Raw genomic sequence first — 9,285 nt, 5'->3', positions numbered from 1 at the left:
TGCCTCTTGAGAAACCTATATGCAGGTCAGGAAGCAACAGTTAGAACTGGGCATGGAACAACAGACTGGTTCCAAACAGGCAAAGGAGTACATCAAGGCTATATATTGTCACCCTGCTTATTTAAATTCTATGCAGAGTAGTACATCATGAGAAATGCTGGCCTGGAAGAAGCACAAGCTGGAATCAAGATTTCCAGGAGAAATATCAATAACCTCAGATACGCAAATGACACCACCCTTATGGCAGAAAGTGAAGAGGAACTCAAAAGCCTCTTGATGAAAGTGAAAGAGGAGAGTGAAAAAGTTGACTTAAAGTTCAACATTCGGAAAACTAAGATCATGGCATCTGGTCCCATCCCTTCATGGGAAATAGATGGGGAAACAGTGGAAACAGTGGCTGATTTTATTTTTCTGGGCTCCAAAATCACTGCAGATGGTGATTGCAGCCATGAAATTAAAAGACACTTACTCCTTGGAAGAAAAGTTATGACCAACCTAGACAGCATATTAAAAAGCACAGAAATTGCTTTGTCAACAAAAGTCCGTCTAGTCAAGGCTATTGTTTTTCCAGTGGTCGTGTATGAATGTGAGGGTTGGAGAATAAAGAAAGCTAAGCACTGAAGAATTGATGCTTTTGAAGTGTGGTGTTGGAGAAGACTCTTGAGAGTCCCTTGGACTGCAAGAAGATCTAATCAGTCAATCCTAAAGGAGATCAGTCCTGGGTGTTCATTGGAAGGACTGATGTTGAAGTTGAAACTCCAATACTTTGGCCACTTGATGCGAAGAGCTGACTCATTTGAAAAGACCCTGATGCTGGGAAAGATTGAGGGCAGGAGAAGAAGGGGATGACAGAGGATGAGATGGTTGGATGTCATCACCAACTCGATGGACATGGGTTTGGGTGGACTGCCGGAGTTGGTGATGGACAGGGAGGCCTGGTGTGCTGCGTTTCATGGGGTCCAAAGAGTTGGACACAGTGGAGTGACTGAACTGAACTGAACTGAGTCTGGTAGTATCACTGGAAACTTCATCCCAGTCTACGAGTATTTATTTGCCTAACTTGAGTATTATAGAGGACTGGAATGCAAAAGTAGGAAGTCAAGAAACACCTGGGATAACAGGCAAATTTGGCCTTGGAATACAGAATGAAGCAGGGCAAAGGCTAATAGAGTTTTGCCAAGAGAACACACTGGTCATAGCAAACACCCTCTTCCAACAACACAAGAGAAGACTCTACACATGGACATTACCAGATGGTCAACACCGAAATCAGATTGATTATATTCTTTGCAGCCAAAGATGGAGAAGCTCTATACAGTCAGCAAAAATAAGACCGGGAGCTGACTGTGGCTCAGATCATGAACTCCTTATTGCCAAACTCAGACTTGAAGAAAGTAGGGAAAACCACTAGACCATTCAGGTATGACTTAAATCAAATCCCTTATGATTATACAGTGGAAGTGAGAAATAAATTTAAGGGACTAGATCTGATAGATAGAGTGCCTGATGAATTATGGATGGAGGTTCCTGACATTGTACAGGAGACAGGGATCCAGACCATCCCCATGGAAAAGAAATGCAAAATAGCAAAATGGCTGCCTGAGGAGGCCTTACAAATAGCTGTGGAAAGAAGAGAAGTGAAAAACAAAAGAGAAAAGGAAAGATATAAGCATCTGAATGCAGAGTTCCAAAGAATAGCAAGGAGAAATAAGAAAGCCTTCCTCAGTGATCAGTGCAAAGTAGAGGAAAACAACAGAATGGGAAAGACTAGAGATCTCTTCAAGAAAATTAGAGATACCAAGGGAACATTTCATGCAAAGATGGGCTCGATAAAGGACAGAAATGGTATGGACCTAACAGAAGCAGAAGATATTCAGCAGATGTGGCAAGAATACACAGGAGAACTGTACAAAAAAGATCTTCACGACCCAGATACTCATGATGGTGTGATCACTCACCTAGAGCCAGACATCCTGGAATGTGAAGTCAAGTGGGCCTTAGAAAGCATCACTACGAACAAAGCTAGTGGAGGTGATGGAATTCCAGTTGAGCTATTTCAAATCCTGAAAGATGATGCTGTGAAAGTGGTGCACTCAATATGCCAGCAAATTTGGAAAACTCAGCAGTGGCCACAGGACTGGAAAAAGTCAGTTTTCATTCCAATTCCAAAGAAAGGCAATGCCAAAGAATGCTCAAACTACTGCACAATTGCACTCAATGGCAACCCACTCCAATACTCTTGCCTGGAAAATCCCATAGACAGAGGGGCCTGGTGGGCTGTACTTCATGGGGTCGCTAGGAGTCGGACACAACTGAGCGACTTCACTTTCACTTTTCACTTTCATGCATTGGAGGAGATGGCAACCCACTCAAGTGTTCTTGCCTGGAGAATCCCAGGGATGAGGGAGCCTGGTGGGCTGCCGTCTATGGGGTCGCACAGAGTCGGACACGACTGAAGAGACTTAGCAGCAGTAGCAGCACATGCTAGTAAAGTAATGCTCAAAATTCTCCAAGCTGGGCTTTAGCAATACGTGAACCGTGAACTTCCCGATGTTCAAGCTGGTTTTAGAAAAGGCAGAGGAACCAGAGATCAAATTGCCAACATCCGCTGGATCAAAAAAAATAAGAGAGTTCCAGAAAAAGAACTATTTCTTCTTTATTGGCTATGCCAAAGCCTTTGACTGTGGATCACAATAAACTGGAAAATTCTGAAAGAAATGGGAATACCAGACCACCTGACCTGTCTCTTGGGAAACCTATATGCAGGTCAGGAAGCAACAGTTAGAACTGGACATGGAACAACAGACTGGTTCCAAGTAGGAAAAGGAGTACATCAAGGCTTTATATTGTCAGCCTGCTTATTTAACTTCTGTGCAGAGTACATCATGAGAAGTGCTGGGCTGGAAGAAGCACAAGCTGGAATCAAGATTTCTGGGAGAAATATCAATGACCTCAGATATGCAGATGACACCATCCTTATGGCAGAAAGTGAAGAGGAACTCAAAAGCCTCTTGATGAAAGTGAAAGAGGAGAGTGAAAAAGTTGACTTAAAGTTCAACATTCAGAAAACTAAGATCATGGCTTCTGGTCCCATCAGTTCATGGGAAATAGATGGTGAAACAGTGGAAACAGTGTCAGACTTTATTTTGGGGGGTTCCAAAATCACTGCAGATGGTGATTGCAGCCATGAAATTAAAAGAGACTTACTCCTTGGAAGGAAAGTTATGACCAACCTAGAGAGCATATTAAAAAGCAGAGACATTACTTTGCCAACAAAGGTCCGTCTAGTCAAGGCTATGGTTTTTCCAGTGGTCATGTATGGATGTGAAAGTTGGACTGTGAAGAAAGCTGAGTGCCGAAGAATTGATGCTTTTGAAGTGTGGTGTTGGAGAAGACTCTTGAGAATCCCTTGGACTGCAAGGAGATCCAACCAGTCCATCCTAAATGAGATCAGTCCTGGGTGTTCACTGGAAGGACTGATGCTAAAGCTGAAACTCCAGTACTTTGGAGTTTCACCTCATGCGAAGAGTTGACTTACTGGAAAAGACTCTGATGCTGGGAGGGATTGGGGGCAGGAGGAGAAGGGGACGACAGAGGATGAGATGGCTGGATGGCATCACCGACTCGATGGACATGAGTTTGGGTGAACTCCGGGAGTTGTTGATGGACAGGGAGGCCTGGCGTGCTGCGGTTCATAGGTTCGCAAAGAGTTGGACACGACTGAGCGACTGAACTGAACTGAACTTGAGTATATTGAGAGTATATATGCAATGTCTCCCTTTTTTTTTGGCCACACCACATGCAGCATGCAGGATCTTATTTCCCTTAATAGGAATGGAACCTGCATCCCCTGCAGTGGAAGCATGAAGTCTTAACCACTGGACTACCAGGGAAATCCCATACACCATTACTTCTCTTTTAAAGATGCCTTTTAATGATGTATCTATAGTGGGTTTTGGTAATTTCATTACTACCCTTTAATCAGTTCAGTCGCTCAGTCGTGTCAGACTCTTTGTGACCCCATGAACCCTTTAATAACCTTTGCATAAAACATTTCACTTTCTCTCCTATACTAACTCTGTCCTCACGGTCTCTAACCTCAAATGAGTTAATAACTTTGCAAGCACATCATGGCCAATTGAGGGATTTTCATAAAGATTTAATTTACTCAGGAACCCTGAGAAACATGATACCCTAAGTTTAAGAGGAGGGAAAGAGTGCTTTTAGATCTTCTGGCAACAGGCATTTGGATCTAGGACTACAAAGCCCAAAGAAGAGGCCAGGCTGGATGGAGGTGGCAATTAAAGCCTCTAGAGCGAATCAGTCCTGAAAACGTATATGTTTAAAGTCAAGAATGGGTCAAGGACAAACCCCCCACAGGGGTCAATATTTAAATGATGAGCAGAGAAAATAGGGCCATGAAGAGGGCAGAAAAGGAATGGTCAGAGAGGTGGACTTCAATTAAGATGCAGTTTATGAAGTTTCACTGGTGGGAGTAGGGGGTCAAGTATAATCTAGATTAGAGTGGATTAATGAATAGGACAAATGAACTTACGTACAAAACAGAAATAGAGTCACAGATGTAAAAAAACTTATGGCTACCAAGGGGGAAAGGAGGCAGGAGGGATAAATTGGGAGATTGGGATTGACATATACACACTACTTCCAGTATATAAAATAGATAACTAATGGGGACCTACCGTATAACACAGGGAACTCTACTCAGTACTCTGTATTGAAAAGAATCCAAAAGAGTGGATATATGTGTATATATAACTGATTCACTTTGCTGGACAACAGAAACTAATGCAACATTGTAAATCAACTGTACACCAATGAAAATTAATTTTAAAAAAGAATGAATAGGAAGTGAGGAATTGAAGATTTAAAACAGTAGATTATTCCTTCAAGAAGGTTGACTATGGGGACTTCCCTCATGGTCCAGTGGCTTCAGACTCTAGGCTGCCAATGCAGGGGGCTCCTGTTCAGTCCCTGGTGCGGACACTAGATCCCATATGCCGCAACTAAGAGTTTGCATACCACACCTAAAGATTCCTCATTATGCAACGAAGATCCTGCATACGGCAACTAAGACCCAAATCAGCCAAATAACTTTTTTTTTCTGAGAGGTTGACTATGAATGGAAAGGGAAATGGTGATATTAGAGGTATAGTAAAGGTCACTGGAGAAGGCCTCTGCCCTTGTTTTCAGGTGGGGAGGAACTTTGGCATGTTTAGGGGCTCAAGAAAAAGAGCTAGAAGGGAAGGAAAGGTTGAAGATAGCGGGGAGAAGAGAGAATTAGTGGTATTAGATGCCAGGGGGTCCAGGAGGGGATGTGACAGTAGTACAGATGTGCGGGGCAGAGGGAGGGCTGACTGGTGGGCTGGGGGGGTGATGTGTGCAGGAAGCTGACATAGTCTGTGTTCATACCCCTTTGATGGAAGTGCTCCTGAAGAGCACTGGTGCTCTCTTAAGTCTTCCCCAGCTGCTAAGGATTCGATCTCAGTAATGAACCTCTTACCCTATGGACTGTCTTGGCTGACATTTTTCTCTTTGTTTGCTGAAGGAATAGTATCTCTCCCAAAATATGTCATTTAAATAAGAGGTGATTCTGCTATATTTAAAATGGATAACCAACAAGGACCTACTGTATAGCACGTGGAACTCCGCTCAATGTTATGGGGCAGTCTGGATGGGAGGGGAGTTTGGGGGAGAATGGATACATCCATGTACATGGCTGAGTCCCTTTGCTGTTCACCTGACACTATCACAACACTGTTAATTGGCTATACCCCACTAGAAAATAAAAAGTTAAAAAAATAAATGAGGTAATTTGTTGTGTTTGACCAAAAGAATCAAATGTAACAGAAATACAGAGAGGTTATGGGAAGAGAGGGTCCTATATGTGGACTTGGTGGGAATAGAGCTCTTCACGACTGCTCCCTCTTCTGAGACCATCATAGGTCTGTCCCGTGGGTCTGCCACAGAGCATGGCCAGGAAGGCACAATCAGAGGCCGGGGTGTCACTGGTGACTTCAGCAGATATTATTGGCCCTAGTCCTAGGACTCCAGTCAGGTGCCTGTCAGTTTTCTGCAGAAATGAAAGTCTGCTACTCGATGTGGAGCTTGGCCATTTATTCACTGACAATTCCAAAGAGGTGATACAATTGCTTAATAAGCAGTGAAGTGGTGGTGTTGAAAACAGGATGCAGGAGAAGCCTGGGGTGGACCTCGAGCACAGCCACAGGGACTGATTGGCATCAGCAACAGCAGGGTGACTCTCAAGGGTTTCTTTTCCAGCCTCCTGGCTGATGAAATGTGAAGTCAAGTGGGCCTTGGAAAGCATAGCTACGAACAAAGCTAGTGGAGGTGATGGAATTCTAGTTAAGCTGTTTCAAATCCTGAAAGATGATGCTGTGAAAGTGCTTCATTCAATATGCCAGCAAAGTTGGAAAACTCAGCAGTGGCCACAGGACTGGAAAAGGTCAGTTTTCATTCCAATTCCAAAGAAAGGCAATGCCAAAGAATGCTCAAACTACTGCACAATTGCACTCATCTCACATACTAGTAAAGTAATGCTCAAAATTCTCCAAGCCAGGCCTCAGTAATATGTGAACCGTGAACTTCCTGATGTTCAAGCTGGTTTTAGAAAAGGCAGAGGAACCAGAGACCAAATTGCCAACATCCGCTGGATCATGGAAAAAGCAAGAGAGTTCCAGAAAAACATCTATTTCTGCTTTATTGACTATGCCAAAGCCTTTGACTGTGTGGATCACAATAAACTGGAAGATTCTTCAAGAGATGGGAATACAGACCACCTGACCTGCCTCTTGAGAAATCTGTATGCAGGTCAGGAAGCAACAGTTAGAACTGGACATGGAACAACAGACTGGTTCCAAATAGGAAAAGGAGTATGTCAAGGCTGTATATTGTCACCCTGCTTATTTAACTTCTATGCAGAGTACATCATGAGAAACGCTGGGCTGGAAGAAGCACAAGCTGGAATCAAGATTTCTGGGAGAAATATCAATAACCTCAGATATGCAGATGACACCATCCTTATGGCAGAAAGTGAAGAGGAACTCAAAAGCCTCTTGATGAAAGTGAAAGTGGAGAGTGAAAAAGTTGGCCTAAAGCTTAACATTCAGAAAATGAAGATCATGGCATCCGGTCCCATCACTTCATGGGAAATAGATGGGGAAACAGTGGAAACAGTGTCAGACTTTATTTTTCTGGGCTCCAAAATCACTGCAAATGGTGACTGCAGCCATGAAATTAAAAGATGCTTACTCCTTGGAAGAAAAGTTATGACCAACCTAGATAGTATATTCAAAAGCAGAGACATTACTTTGCCTACTAAGGTCCATCTAGTCAAGGCTATGGTTTTCCAGTGGTCATGTATGGATGTGAGAGTTGGACTATAAAGAAAGCTGAGCACCAAAGAATTGATGCTTTTGAAGTGTGGTGTTGGAGAAGACTCTTGAGAGTCCCTTGGACTGCAAGAAGATCCAACCAGTCCATTCTGAAGGAGATCAGCCCTGGGATTTCTTTGGAAGGAATGATGCTAAAGCTGAAACTCCAGTACTTTGGCCACCTCATGCAAAGAGTTGACTCATTGGAAAGGACTCTGATGCTGGGAGGGATTGGGGGCAGGAGGAGAAGGGGACGACCGAGGATGAGATGGCTGGATGGCATCACTGACTCGATGGATGTGAGTCTGAGTGAACTCCAGGAGTTGGTGATAGGGAGGCCTGGCGTGCTGCGATTCACGGGGTCGCAAAGAGTCGGACACGACTGAGCGACTGAACTGAACAGACTGATGAAAGTCTTGGCTCAAGTGTCACCTCAAAAGACAGGCCTTCAAGGACCACCCTATCTAAAACAGCACACCTCTCATAGCCCCCACTACCCCCTTCTCTGCTTTATTGGTTCTCATTGTACTTATCACTACTTCCTGGAGGGTTTCTTTGGGGGGAGGTGTTATATTTTTTGTTGTTTATTCTATATCTCTCCAATCTATCTGAAAATAGATTGCCAATCTGGTTTGCTCACTGATGTAGCCTCAACAACTAGCACATAGCAGATTATTGATATTTTCATGAATTCATAAATAGAAATTACAAGGCAGTGCATTTTATTTTACTTGGATTTAATGAGAGTAAAAAGAAATAAGTAAACTGAAGGCATGATTGGAGTGTTCATCCAGGCAGTATTCCGAGTTTGAAGCCATTGTTCAAAGGTTTTGATTTCCCTGCTGAAAAATATGAATGAATTAGCACTCTTCAGCTTACTCCCATGTTCCCATTTCTGTGAGCTATATAGTTTACACAGTCAAGTTTTTAAATATGTATATGACTTTTATTGTCCCACATTTATTAGTCTTAGTTATACATTTACATGACTCACATTCTTCTTTTATGCTGAGTTTTGACCTATTCAATAAACTTTATATGAAGAACTGGAACCATTTGGTGTCATTTCAGGTGGCTCCATAAAGGTATATCAGTCCTTTATGTCTCTGCTCAGAAAGACTCCAGTGAGAGGCAAAGTGATAGACACATGATTTATTAGACTAGGACGCTAGTGAGGCTTACAATCTAGCAGGTGAGAGATGCCGCACCCTGAGAACTTAGTGGGCTACAGTTTTATAATCAAAGGAAAAATCGGAGCTGAGTAAGAGACCACTTTCTTCCTCATTCTTGGCTAGACATCATGCTTCCATCATCAGCTCCTCCAGGTTGGGCAAGGGAGTTTTCTTGTCCCTACAGGGTCAAGCAGGACTGTTAAGGCACTATGGGAATATTTCAGATCTCAGTACAATGAGGGTCTTTATTTTGAAATGTTAGCTTTCTGTAAATTATTGTTTTTTACCTGTGCAGAGAGCATGACCTAGGGGTCATTAACTTACTGAACTTAATGGGCAGGATGTAGGTCTCACGTACCCATTATTTTATTGTTTCGGGGTATGTCTCCTGCTTCTTCTGCATGGTTTTGTTGCTAAGCAAGCCTGTTTGGTTTTGCTGTTATGAAAGCCTGCTTTCTTGAGTGATCATTAACTTACAGGGGTTTACCATATTTTTCTACTTAGAATCCCTTAGTGGGATTAACTATTTAATCACTTACTTTGTCCCTTTGCCCCTATCAGAATCACCGACATCAAAACTTTAACTTTCAGAGAATAAGTAAAAATGAGTTCCTTTCTTGTGTCAGTGATTAGTGTTTGGGGAAAGACAATATTTACACCTTGTTAGCTCCGGCTCTAGCATCAATTCGCCTCTGGACCTG

The sequence above is a fragment of the Ovis aries genome, chromosome 24 (genome assembly GCF_016772045.2).
Source record: "Ovis aries strain OAR_USU_Benz2616 breed Rambouillet chromosome 24, ARS-UI_Ramb_v3.0, whole genome shotgun sequence".
NCBI classification, from domain to species: domain Eukaryota; kingdom Metazoa; phylum Chordata; class Mammalia; order Artiodactyla; family Bovidae; genus Ovis; species Ovis aries.
Note: the sequence above shows the minus strand (reverse complement) of the source record.